Here is a 13,916-nt window from a genome sequence, read left to right on the forward strand (position 1 = left end):
GGAGATTTGTATCCATTAGACTAGGAGATTGATAGGACTTTTTATAGGAACCTTAGGACACATAGGGATCACTCTGAACCATCATCATCTCCTACTGCATCTTTGCAATCAGTGACACCAATTTCTATTTACTCTTCTACATTTTCACTTGACTCTAGTTTTGGAGCAATGGCAGGTGATGAGAGGACCCTTAAGGAGCTAGCTGCACCGGATGTCACATACCAAACATTGTGCATCCAATATCCAGATGTGGACGCCCCTTTTGTTTTGAAAACTGGATTAATTCACCTTCTACCTAAATTTCATGGTTTTGCAGGTTGAGACCCTCACAAACACTTGAAGGAGTTTCACATTGTATGTTCCACCATGAGACCTCAAGGTGTTCCGGAGGAGCATGTCAAATTGAAGGCATTTCCATTCTCTCTTATGGATTTGGCTAAAGACTGGTTGTATTATCTTCCACCTGGCTCTATTACAAGTTGGGACACCCTCAAGAGATTGTTCCTGGAAAAAATTTTCCCTGCCTCAAGAGCTGCCTCAATAAGAAAGGAAATATGTGGTATTAGGCAGCTGGAAAAGGAAAGTTTGTATGAATATTGGGAGTGTTTCAAGAGACTTTGTGCTAGCTGCCCCCATCATCAGATAAGTGAGCAGCTCCTAATCCAATACTTCTATGAGGGCTTACACCCAATGGATAGGAGCATGATCGACGCAGCTAGTGGGGGAGCCCTAGTTGACAAAACTCCCGCTGCCGCTAGAAACCTCATTGAAAATATGGCAGCTAACTCTCAACAGTTTGCTACAAGGAAAAATTCTCTCATGTCCAGGAGTGTCAATGAGATTCAAACTTCAGATTCACACAAGCTGGAGCATAAGCTAGATGAGTTGGCTTCTATGGTAAAACAGTTGGCATCCATCCAAAAGAATTCTGCTGCATATACACCTCCACCTCCATCCATTCCAGCAATGCTTTGTGGGATTTGTTCATCTACGGATCACTTCACTAATAGTTGCCCCACATTGCAAGAAACTGAATCTTCGGAAGGTAATCCTCAAGCTTACGCTGCTAATATTTATGCTAATACATTCCCTTTTCAACAGCCGTAGCAACAACAAAGCTGGGATTTATCTTCCAATAGATATAATCCCAGTTGGAGGAACCATCCTAACTTAAGGTGGGGAGGAAATGCACAGCATCAAGGCTCTAGCCAACCATCCAACAACCATTTCCAACCGCATCAAGCTGGACAAAGCAAGCCATATTCAGCCCAACAACATCACCATCCATCTTCATCTCAACAACACCATCAAACATCCCCTTCACTAGCTCCTGCACCTCAAAAGAGTGAGTCATCTTTGGAAGACCTTGTGAAGCAACTCACCATGAGTAATCTCAATTTCCAGCAACAAAGTCAGGCCTTCCAACAACAGACTCAAGCAAGTATCAAGACCTTGGAGAATCAAATGGGTCAACTTGCTTCATCCCTAAATCAACTTCAATCTCAAGGTTCAGGCAATCTCCCTGCACAAACTGTAACAAACCCAAAGAATGTGAGTGCCATTACCTTGAGATCTGGTAAGGTGATGCAAGAGCCAGAAATGCCTAAGAAGAAGGATCCTAGTCGCACTTTAGCTACAGAAGGTGAAGGAGGAGAGATCAAGAGTCAAGAGCAGCCTGCACCTATGCCCACACCATGTCAACAAAAAGTGGTAGGCAAAGAGGAGAGGTCCATTCCTATTCCCTTCCCTCAAAGAATGGTTCAGCCCAGCAAGAAGCAAGAAGAGGTTGATAAAGAAATTCTGGATACTTTTAGAAAAGTTGAAGTCAATATCCCCTTGTTAGATGCTATCAAGCAAATCCTAAAGTACGCCAAATTCCTTAAGGACTTGTGCACTCATAGAAGGCGGCTAAAGGGTAATGAAAGAGTGAACATGGGGAGGAATGTATCAGCTCTTTTTGAGAGGCAGAAAACTTCCATGCCTGAGAAATGCAAAGATCCAGGGACATTTACTATTTCCTGCATTATAGGCAACAATAGGATAGATAATGCCATGCTTGATTTAGGTGCATCTATTAATGTTATGCCTTTATCTATCTTCACATCTTTGTCTCTTGGACCATTGCAGCCCACAGGTGTCATCATCCAGCTAGCAAACAGGAGCACAGCACATCCCGCTGGACTTGTGGAGGATGTGTTAGTAAGGGTGAATGACCTTATTTTTCCAGCTGATTTTTATATCCTTGACATGAAAGAGTCAATGGATAGTGTTGCACCAATCATTTTGGGAAGACAGTTCTTAAAGACTGCGAGAACGAAGATTGATGTGCATGCCGGATCACTTACTATGGAGTTTGGAGACAGTGTTGTCCGCTTTAACATACTGGATGCTATGAAGCACCCAAATGAAGAACACTCTGTTTTCCACATTAACCATCTTGATAAATCAATAGATGATAATTTGTCTGAATTTTTAGGAGGAGACTCACTCCTTAATTTTTCTGATTACGTAGATACTTCCAATTGTGAATCGTGTAATAGTTCTTCTCTGTGTGAAATTTGTGCTGAGATTTCTAATTATTTGAATGCAAATTCTACTACTTTCAACGTTGATGAACCTGAAAATTCCATAGGGTTGGAATGTGATGTATTGAGTACAAGTACAGTTGAATCTAACGCCTTTGGTTTGAATATTGCAGAGACTTTGTCAAATGAAAGTGCCAAATCACTTCCATCTGTGGAGCAACCTCCCACATTAGAGTTGAAGCCCCTACCAGAACATTCTGAGAAGCTGCCGGTCATTATTTCCACCAAGCTTGAAGGCGATCAAGAGAAGATATTGTTGGAAGTAATTAAAAGGCACAAGAGAGCTATTGGATGGACTTTAGCTGACATTCCTTGTATTAGCCCTCTCTTGTGCATGCACAAAATTCTGTTGAAAGGGGGGACTAAACTAGTGAAGCAACTTTAGAGGAAAAGAAAGAGAAAGAGGAAGAGGAAAAGGAAGCCACAACTCCAAGAACTAGAAGCGCTGCACTTAGGAGCATATGAAGACTCAAGAACCTACAAGGAGAGAACCAAGCAGTATCATGATAAATTGATAGGTAGAGGAGAGTCCTGTGTAGGTCAAAAGATGCTTCTATTCAACTCATGTCTCAAGTTCATGACTGGAAGGCTGCATTCCAGGTGGATTGGTCCATTTATAGTCACACAAGTATTTCCTAATGGTGCAGTGGAAATCAAGAGTGACTCCACTAACAAATGTTTCATAGTGAATGGACATCGCCTGAAGCATTTTTTAGAGAACTCAGTTCCCTTGGAGGAGATTGAAGAGGTGGATGTATACTCCCTCATCATTTCCTTCAACCAAGACCCCTGTCATGAGTAAATCACTTCGCACGTCAAGCTAGTGACGTTAAAGAAGCGCTTTGTGAGAGGCAACTCACACGTGAATAAGGAATTTTGTTCTTTTCCTTTGCATTCTTTCAATTGAGTTTTTGTTCTTATTTGTTTTCATTTGTAGATAGATTTCTAATATAATTCAATTTTGTGTAAATAATTTTCTGTGGACTTAGAATTTTTGCAGGGATTGTGGCAGCAACAAACACTTTGGGTACTCATTCATGCTTGGTACAATTTGTTTTTCGTGAGAGTGGTCACTTTCGTAGGCCATAGTGGTCACTTTGGCTCAAGGTAAGCATGTTTCTCTCTGTAGTTCCCACTTTTAAGAGTGAAAGTGGCTACTTTGACACCTAGGAGGTCAATAGTTTGCGCGTGGACACTTTCTAGTCCAATAGTAGCCACGCGCAATTCACTTTGCATTTTGGGGCTCACTGTAGTTACCACTTTCTTCATTGAAAGTGGCCACGCACATTTGTCCCCCAAAATAAGCCACTGGAGTTCCCACTTTGAAGCCCCATAGTAACCACGCGCATATGCCCACACACACAACCTCACTGTAGTTGCCACTTTCTTCCTTGAAAGTGGCCACGCGCACCCACTTTCACGTTCCAAATTTCACACACCCACTCACACCCACTCACACCCACTCACTCCTAGTCCCAAGACGCACCTTCCCTCACCACACCCAAGGCTTCAAGCAAGGTAATTCTCTCAATTTCTCTCCATTTATGGTTAGGGTTCTTAGATTCCCCAATTTGGGGCTTTTCAATTTTACTTGTTTTTTATTGAAATTGAGGTGTAATTCTTGTGTAATTGAGCATTCTTACATGAATTAGAGAGGGTGAGGTCCCTAACTTGCACCCAATGGGGTGTATTACTCCCATCCAATTGGGCGTTCCCACTTTTGCCCCCAATAGTGACCACACCCACTTCCTCTTTGCCATGACTCTCATTTGTTGTTTTTGTTATGCTCCCCTCTTTCATTTTTATGCTCTAAACATGCCAATAATGCTATTGAACTTCTTGTTCATGTATGTTAGTGCCTGAATTTGGTTCGTGCCCATTTCCATTTAGTTTTGGCCCCTCCATTTTGCTGTTTTGCTTTTCAATTCCATGCCATTTTACTTTTGCTGCACTTGATCCTCATGCACATTACATAATTAACCATGATTGTTGATCTTTCTGGGTGTTAAACATGCTTTTCGTGACTTTAACTTCACTAATTGCTGCATTATGGTCCTTGAGCTTAGAAGCCATATTTTGCTATACATTTGATTGCTATACATAGTGACTGTATGCCACACCATTCTCTGTGCTTAATTGTTCTTGTCTGTACCAATTGAGCTCTATGCTTTGCCCATAGAATGCCTCTTTTTATGGAATGGAATGTGTTTGTAGGCTATGTACCATGATTGGAATTGGTTGCCCTCTGAGTCATATGTAGCACTATACACCCTTTTGCACACAAATTACTTAGGATGGTATCAAATTATTTTGCAGCACCTGGTTTGATTGTTTGCTGTTGTGTGTTACTATGAAGGTTGACCCAATTTCCCTGCACTACCCATTCACATATTCTTTCTTCTCTGCAGATAATGTCAAGCAATCCTAGAAGGAACTTTGAATACATCATCTATAAAAAGGGGGTGAACTCTTTATCCCTGTTTTGCATTTATTTCTCGCTTACATTTCCTCATTTCTATTATTCTCTTTTCCTTTTAATCTAGTTCTATTTTGTATTTTGCTTTTATGCTCTGATTGCATTTCCCATCCAACCCATACTCATTCTCATTTTTGTACATATTTTCGTTCCTAACATTTTGAACATATTTTCTTGCCGGGTGAATTGTGCTCACATTATTGCAAGTTCTTGTCACCTTTACCATGGTAGTGAATTGGGCCTCTTACTTCTTTTTTGTGCATATTACATGTATTGTTGCATTCATCCTCTAGAACTTTCCCTGTTTCTTAATTCAATATGCATTGTGCAATTTTTCATCTAGATGATTGAGGCCTTCTTTGCACATACCCTTCCCCCCACCCTTGCACTTCACTTCCCTGTTCCCCACTTCTTGCTTTTTCCAAACTTAGTCAACAAATTTACTTCCCTTTCCTTAATAGAGGTATTTCTTTTGAGTTGCCTCAAGATTGAGTGCAAGAAACTAAGTTTGGGGTGTTGATTATGCTTGTAGTTGCTTGAGGACAAGCAATGTCTTAAGTTTGGGGTGGTGGACAGCATACATGTTCATAATACATGTCAAAAAAAATAAAATAAAAAATAAAAATAAAAAAAAGATGATTGTCAAAGTCCATGATATCACAAAAATATGAATGAATGAAAAAGGAGAAAAGAAAGAAAGAAAAATATAGCAAGGCTTTTGAGTTGAAAAAGGATCTCCACATAAGGCAAATAAGAAAATTAATGTGGTGAAAGAATGCTTTAACCTCTTAAGCTACATCATTTAAGGCATTCCACTCTAGTTGTTGCACTAAATCACTCAAAAGAACTCGCTCCTCTTGAGTACCCACTTGATCTTGTCACCCTCCTTGGTTAAAATTTGAGCCTATCCTAACCCCATTTGTGACCAACAAAGCCCTCATGATAGGTGGTTCGTTGTATCTAGGCAAAGGAGATCGAGAATATGGGCAAGCCTATGGTAGGGTGAGGCTAAATGCATGGATTGAGGGAAAACACTTAGCCTGAAATGTTGTTGAGTGATGAGTGAAACACCACCTTGTGAGATGGATAGTTTCTTTGCATTATGAGAGTCACATGAAACCTTGCTTGATTCTTTTGTTTCAATTTAGTGGGACTTTGCATGGAATATTTGACATGAATATGATTCCTCTGTTGAATGAGTCTTTGGTTGTGAAGATGTTGGAAAAGCTAATTAAAGCATGAAGTTGGAATGAAGATCTCTTAAAAAAAAAAAAAAATTTTTTGGATAAATCCAACCCTCTTCATTTGTTTTGCTTGAATTTTGATTTGCTTGAGGACAAGCAAAAGTTTAAGTTTGGGGTTGTGATGAATCCACTTTTTATTATATTTTTACTTGCCTTTTTTATGCTTCTTGATAGAAAAAATGGACTTAGATAGTGAAAATAATATAGAAATCACATTTTGAATAAATATCATAGGTTTATTAATTTTTGGTTAATTTGCATTTAATTACATAGATATAGATTGCAATTTTAATTATCTTGATGATTTTGCAGAGTGCCCAAGTTAAATTTGAGAAATCTTGGTCCTTGGATGAAAGTTGCCCACAAAGTAGCCACTTTGAGGAGCAAAAGTGGCAACTTGTTGTTTGCAATCTAACACTAGCAAGTGCACTAGGATTGCAGCAAGTGATGAGTAAATTTAAGATCAGAATATCGTCTCCACAGGGAATTTAGGTTTCAAGTACCACTTCACAGAATTATAACCATTTGAGCCATACGAATTTTTGAAGGAGATTTGTAACATATAACAGCAATAAACCAAAGCAATTAAAGCAAAGAACTTGCAGAGAAACAAAGTATAAGATTTGTGATGAAATGAAATAGCAATGAAGGATAGTTAGGAATTTACTTCACAAGAATATCAATATCAATCCAATTAAATCCTCTAAACATTCAAGCAATTGAATAATTGACAATCAGTTTCACATATATCTAGCCAAAGGTTAATTCCTTAACTCATTGACCCTAACAATCCACTAAACCTCCCTAATCCCTTAGGTGAGATTCAATTTCAGGTTGCATTAAGAATTAGAACTATAAGATTGCAGAATCAGGTCTCCTTATCCCTAAGAAATCCCTAAACTCTGGTTGCCAATTCAGATCGGAGCAAACAATCCAATTCCCATTGGTAAAGATTCCTCTTGATTAATCAAATGAATTTCCATTCAAAGATTGCATGAAAAGCAGAATTAACAACTCAATTAATCCAAGAACTTAAAGTTCAGAAGATAAAGTCAAGTCAATACATCAATTCGAGTTCCATAAACCCCTAACTATGGGAAATTAAGCACACATTGCAACAAAAACAGAGAAAGAAGAAGAAGAAGATGAAGAAGAATGCAGAGCAGCCATGGCCACGAGCTCCAATCTGATCCCGCTTCTTCGAGCTTCAAGCTTCGACCCCAATCTTCTCTCCACTCTCTCTCAACGAGACTCTAACTAACAAAATAGAAAATGAGCAAAAAGATCCCAGTTTTGCGCTTCAATCATGTATTTATAGAAACCCAGTTCTGCGCGTTGTCACTTTTCTTCACAAGAGTAACCACGCAGAAGCTTTATGTAGTGCGCGTGTTCACTTTCAAGAGCAAGAGTAACCACGCGCAACTTGCAGAGTTGAAGGCTTCTCTGGAACATTCACTTTTATTCAGAATAGTGGCAACGCAAGAGGTCAAGGGCTGCGCGTGATCACTTTCGTGAGTAATAGTAACCACGCGCAAGCTGTCCTGATACAAGTGCCTCTGGAACGCTCACTTTCGCTGGCGAAAGTGACAACGCGCAGCTCCTCAGGAATAGAGTCTTCTCTGGAACGTTCACTTTCGCTGGCGAAAGTGATAACGCACACTGGCAACGCTCACTCTTGTAAATAAAAGTGATTACGCAAGGCTCTTCTTCTCCTTTAGGCTTTGGAATGATCACTTTCACTAACAATAGTGATCACGCCCAGGCTGCAATCCATAATTCTTGTATTTTGGAGTCTAGCATTGCCATTCTTCCTCTTCCTTCCCATTGATTCTCCATTTCCATGACTTTTTCTCAGCTTATTCCTTCAAAACAAGATAAATTCCTTAAGAACTAAGCATAAATTCTACAAATGCGAAAATAACTACAAATTGAATTAAAACTTTCAATCATTCTCTTTTTCTGAGTTTTTCTGCTTTCTTCATATATTTTCCTTATTAAATATATATTTTCCTTATTAAATGAGCTAGAATTATGCTAAAATATCAGTAAAAATATAGATTCATCACCACCCCAAACTTGAATTTTTGCTTGTCCTCAAGTAAATCAAACTAAACCAAGGGTAAGTTCCTCCATTTTCAAATTCAGTTCATAAATTGCTTTTCTCAGATTTTCCAATTTCCAATTCTGTGTTTTCTGCAAAATTTTCAATCAAGTTGTTCATCCAAATACCCATCATGATATTTCTACTGCATAATCATCATTGAGTAAGAATTGCTACCTAAGTTCATATATTTCATCAAAATTCATGTGAGTACAATTAATCAACATGATCACAGCTCACTTGGAAGTGTTTCTCTCATCACTCAACAGTGTTTAGGTGCTGTTTTCACTCTAAATCATCAATTTCACTGCACTCTACCATATGCTTGCCCAATTTCTCCATCTCCTCTGCTTAGTACAATTAATCACACATCTAGAGGACTTTTTCAGGTTATAACAAGGCTAAGGTTAAGGTAGGTATCAAAGAAAATGGAAAACAATACATGCAATTTCAAAAAAAATCAGAGGCATTTTGAGTGATTTGTTTTAAAACTATCCTGGATCTGCATTATTCCTCCTTAATTCTCTCACTTATACAGCAAACAAATTTTTTTCTTGCAGCAGAATTTTCACTGATACTTTTCTTCTTTTCTTGCTTTCAGTCACTATCTTCTTTTCTGCAGCACTTTGCTGCAATTCTTTTCTTTTGAACTCACATTTTTGTTCTTTTCATAGCTTTGCTTCATAAATTTTTCATTTTGCTGCAGCACTTTTGTTCTTTCTTTTTGGTTTGTTGAACTCAAACTTAGATAGCATGCTATTTCCCACCCCAAACTTAGAACATTGCTTGTCCTCAAGCAATTAGAATCTGGATGCCACCCCAAACTTAGTTTTAAAACTCATTCTTGATTAAAATCATTATGCCTTTGATCTTTTGAATGGTAAAAATTGGTTTTTCAGGCAAGGCTTTATAATGAGGTAATTTCAAGAAAAGGGATATTAAGCTTAAAAGGGTGAACTAAGACATTCAATCATAAAGGAAGGCCTTTAGGCTGACTAGGTATAATCAAACATGGCCTCTATCATGTGGGTGAAAACTGTAGCATGCATATTCAATTAAGAACAAGGGCAAGTTCTAGAGAATACAGCCAAATATGATTAATCACACAAGAAAAGAATTAGACAGCTCAAATCTCACTAGGTATTATAAGTGATCATGTGGATTAATGAAAACACAATGCACTTTTCAGAAATTTATGCACCTAGTGGCAACTGCCTCATTTTTGAAAATACAAGTGTGATCTCATTTTGAGAATGGGAAAAACAACTTAAAAAAAAATTCACACAGAATTCACAAAATTGTCACTCATCTTGCAGTTAATTTGCAGAAAATAGCTCATAACCTAGACTATTATCAGTAAATTTTCAGTGTATTGTGTAGCTAACACATGAATCAAGAGGTAAGGAATAACCCCCCTTTCATGGCAGCTTGTGCAGGTATCATCAGCCAATGTGTGTGAGTGTTGTGTGAGTGTGACATTTTCTGCACAAAACACCAAAAATTTTGTCAATTAGCAAGTGAAAAAGGGATTGAATTCTGCATAATTAATGTGTGTTCAAAACATAATTGTTCAGAATTAGCATGAAACCAAAATATACCAAGTGTGCAAATTACAAACCCAAATTCTAAAATGAAACCAAAAAGTTTGAAACTTAATTACAAAACCATCAAGAGAAAATTCGAATTAACAAAAAAGAAAATAAAAATCCTAAGCTAGTCATCTTGAGCATCCTCCTCATCAGAAATTTCATCTTCATCTTCTTCCTCATCCTCCTCATCTTCTTCTTCCTCCACCACTTCTTCAGTTGGCTATGGAAAATGAGTCTTGTATATTGGCAAGTCTTTAAAAACTGATGAGCGTAGACATTGAGCATTCTCAGCCAAGTCTGGTGTGCGATAAAGTTCATCTTTGGTCATTCCCATCTTCTGACCAAGATTCATCAACACACATTCCACTAGCATGGTTCCTGCCTTCAAACTGTTGTGGAGCTCAGTTTGTCGTTCAGCCAATTGATTTTGCCTTTCAACCAAAAGATGTAGGATGTCCTTCATCTTCATTGGTTTCTCCTTTCTGAACTGAGTAGGGATAGGTGCAGCTGAAGTGCAGGAGGTGGTGGCATAGATTTCCTTTACCATTGAGACAGAGATAGGGGGAGCAGATCTGATTTTCTCTTGGTAGTCTCCAACTTCAACCCCTGCATCCTCACAAAGTAAAGTGATTAATGAGGGAAAGGCTAGTGAATCTCTTTTCATTTTCAGAATATTTAAGATACATTCACTAATTACTTCCCCTGCATCAATGTACATATCATTAACAATAGCAAACAATAATTCAGCCCTCTTTACTGCCAGGGTTGAACTATGCTTGACTGGCATGAAAGAATGAGAACTTGAAAATTTTGAATGCAATGCGCGTTATCACTATTGCTGGGCAAAGTGATAACGCGCAAGCTTATTGCTTGAGCGTAGGTACTTTTATCAGTAAAAGGAGTAACGCGCTATGAAATATTCCATACTTACCTGCGCGTGATTACTCTTGACAAGGAAAGGAAGTGGTCCAGAGAGTGTGTTTTTCTCATCTGCCTCTGCGTTATCACTCTCATCAGCGAGAGTGATTGTTCCAGAGAGCTGTGTTTCCCAGTCAGTTTCTGCGTTATCACTCTCATCAGCGAGAGTGATTGTTCCAGAGGGGAAATCTCAGAATTCCATCTCTGCTTGATTGCTTTCCATATAAAATACCTATTTCCCTCATCATGTTCACCTTTAATTACATATGCAACATTCATCCAAGGCTGAATTCTGCAGAATTTCTACTTAACATATTCACAATGCAATTCTGACTTTTCCATAACACATTATAGTATGAAGTCCAATTGCATTTATCAGATTCGTTACAAATGACAGATTTAACATGCTTCAAAATTTACCTTTTGCACCAAAATTATAGAATATGATGAGTATGATGCAGAACTTTGTATTTTTCAGAGATTTTGCAGAATTTGATAACTATTATTCAGACTGTACAAGAACTTTAAGCATTTTAATTAATTCCAATCTGCATTCTTGTTTCAGCCACCAGATTTATTCCAAACATCAAATTCAGCAAGGTAACCAAGATGAAAAGTGCAGATTTTTGACTTCTTATGAACACTGTTAATTCAAAATTAATGCAGAAAAGTTAAATTGGGTTAGAAATGTGAGTTGCCTCTCACAAAGCGCTTCTTTAATGTCACTAGCTTGACATTAAATGTTTCTCACTCAAGAGAAACCAGTTCATGCATGACATGTTCCTTGTAAACTCCTCTCCATGATAGATCTTCAATCTTTGGCCATTGACCTTGAATTCTTTCCCTGTTTTCAGATCTTCTATAAGAATTGCTCCAAAGGGAGAAGTTTCCTTGATTAAAAACGGTCCAGACCATCTAGATTTCAGTTTCCCTGGAAACAATTTTCATCTTGAATTGAATAATAGTACTTGCTGGCCAGGTCTGAAATCTTTTTGCAGAATAAATTTGTCATGGATCCTCTTGGTTCTTTCTTTGTACAACTTTGCATTTTCATAAGCTTGTTGTCTGAATTCTTCCAATTCATGCAACTATAAAACTCTCTTCTTTCCAGCACTTGATAAATCAAAGTTAAGCCACTTGGTAGTCCAATATGCTCTGTGCTCCAGCTCTAGAGGTAAGTGACAGGCCTTTCCAAATACTAGCTGATATGGAGACATACCAATTGGAGTTTTAAAAGCAGTTCTATATGCCCACAGTGAGTCATCCAGTTTCTTTGACCAATCCTTCCTTGAATTGTTCACTACTTTCTCTAGAATTTGCTTGATCTCTCTATTTGAAACCTCCACTTGTCCACTTGTTTGTGGATGGTATGGAGTAGCAACCTTATGCTTCACACCATATTTCATTAATACAGCTTCAAGATACTTATTGCAGAAGTGAGTACCTCCATCACTTATCAGCACTCTAGGCACACCAAATCTTGAAAAAATGTTCTTTCTTATAAAAGAAATCACTACCTTTGCATCATTTGATCTGGTGGGAATTGCTTCTACCCATTTAGACACATAATCCACTGCAACTAGAATGTATTCGTGTGAGAATGATGGGGGAAATGGTCCCATGAAATCAATCCCCCATACATCAAATGGTTCCACTTCTAGGATGTTGGTTAATGGCAGCTCATGTCTTCTTGAAATATTTCCAGTTCTTTGGCATTTATCACAGTTTTCCACATACTTCTTGGCATCTTTGAAGAGTGTAGGCCAAAAGAAACCTGCTTGCAAAACTTTTGCAGCAGTCCTTGAACTTGCATGGTGGCCTCCATATTCTGAATTGTGACAATGCCATAGTATCTCAGCTTGCTCACTTTGTGGAATGCATCTTCTAATTAACCCATCTACTCCAATTTTGAACAGGTATGGGTCTTCCCACACATAGAATTTGCTGTCATGTAAGAACTTCTTCTTTTGCTGCCAAGTAAACCTCTTTGGAATGAATTGAGTGGCTTTAAAATTTGCAATGTCAGCAAACCAAGGCATGTTTTCCACTGCAAACAGCTTTTCATCTGGAAATTCTTCATTTATTTCCAATGATTCAGTGGTTAAACTCTCCAAAGGAAGTCTGGACAAGTGGTCAGCAACACTGTTTTCTTTCCCTTTCTTGTCTTTGATTTCTAGCTCAAATTCTTGGAGGAGTAGAATCCATCTTAATAATCTGGGCTTTGCATCCTATTTTGTCAAAAGATATTTAAGAGCAGCATGATCAGTGTATACAATCACTTTTGAACCCATTAAATATGATCTGAACTTATCAAAAGCATATACAACAGCTAAAAGTTCTTTTTCTGTTGTTGTGTAATTCACTTGTGCAGGATTTAACACTTTGCTTGAATAATATATAGCATGTAATTTCCTATCTTTCCTCTGTCCTAAAACAGCACCCACTGCACTATCACTTGCATCACACATTAGTTCAAAAGGTAATTTCCAATCTGGTTTTGCAAGAATAGGTGCAGAAATCAATTTCTCTTTTAAAACAGAAAATGCATGCAAACAATTATCATCAAATATGAAATCTGCATCTTTTACAAGTAAATTACTCAAGGGTTTAGCAATCTTGGAAAAATCTTTTATGAATCTTCTATAAAAACCAGCATGTCCTAAAAAACTTCTAACTCCCTTAACATTGATAGGTGGAGGCAATTTACTAATGACTTCTATTTTAGCTTGGTCCACCTCCATTCCTTTCTCTGAAATTTTATGACCAAGGACAATGCCTTCTTGTACCATGAAATGACACTTCTCCCAATTTAACACAAGGTTAGTATCTTGACATCTCTGCAAAACAGTGGATAGATTAGCTAAACAATCATCAAAAGAATCACCAAAAACAGAGAAATCGTCCATGAACACTTCAATGATGTTTTCTACCATATCAGAAAAAATAGAAAGCATGCATCTTTGAAAAGTGGCAGGGGCATTACACAAACCAAATGGCATTCTC

At 38.0% G+C, this 13,916-nt stretch overlaps 1 non-coding gene across 1 annotated transcript; it reads right to left on the reverse strand.

The window, feature by feature from the left end:
• Positions 1–539: 539 nt before the first annotated feature.
• LOC113853513 lies at positions 540–644 on the reverse strand. The gene has a single exon (XR_003502626.1). It is a non-coding gene; the product is annotated as a small nucleolar RNA R71 (small nucleolar RNA).
• Positions 645–13,916: the final 13,272 nt, after the last annotated feature.

This window comes from Abrus precatorius, unplaced genomic scaffold (genome assembly GCF_003935025.1).
Source record: "Abrus precatorius isolate BTA unplaced genomic scaffold, Abrus_2018 Scaffold0, whole genome shotgun sequence".
Classification (NCBI taxonomy): domain Eukaryota; kingdom Viridiplantae; phylum Streptophyta; class Magnoliopsida; order Fabales; family Fabaceae; genus Abrus; species Abrus precatorius.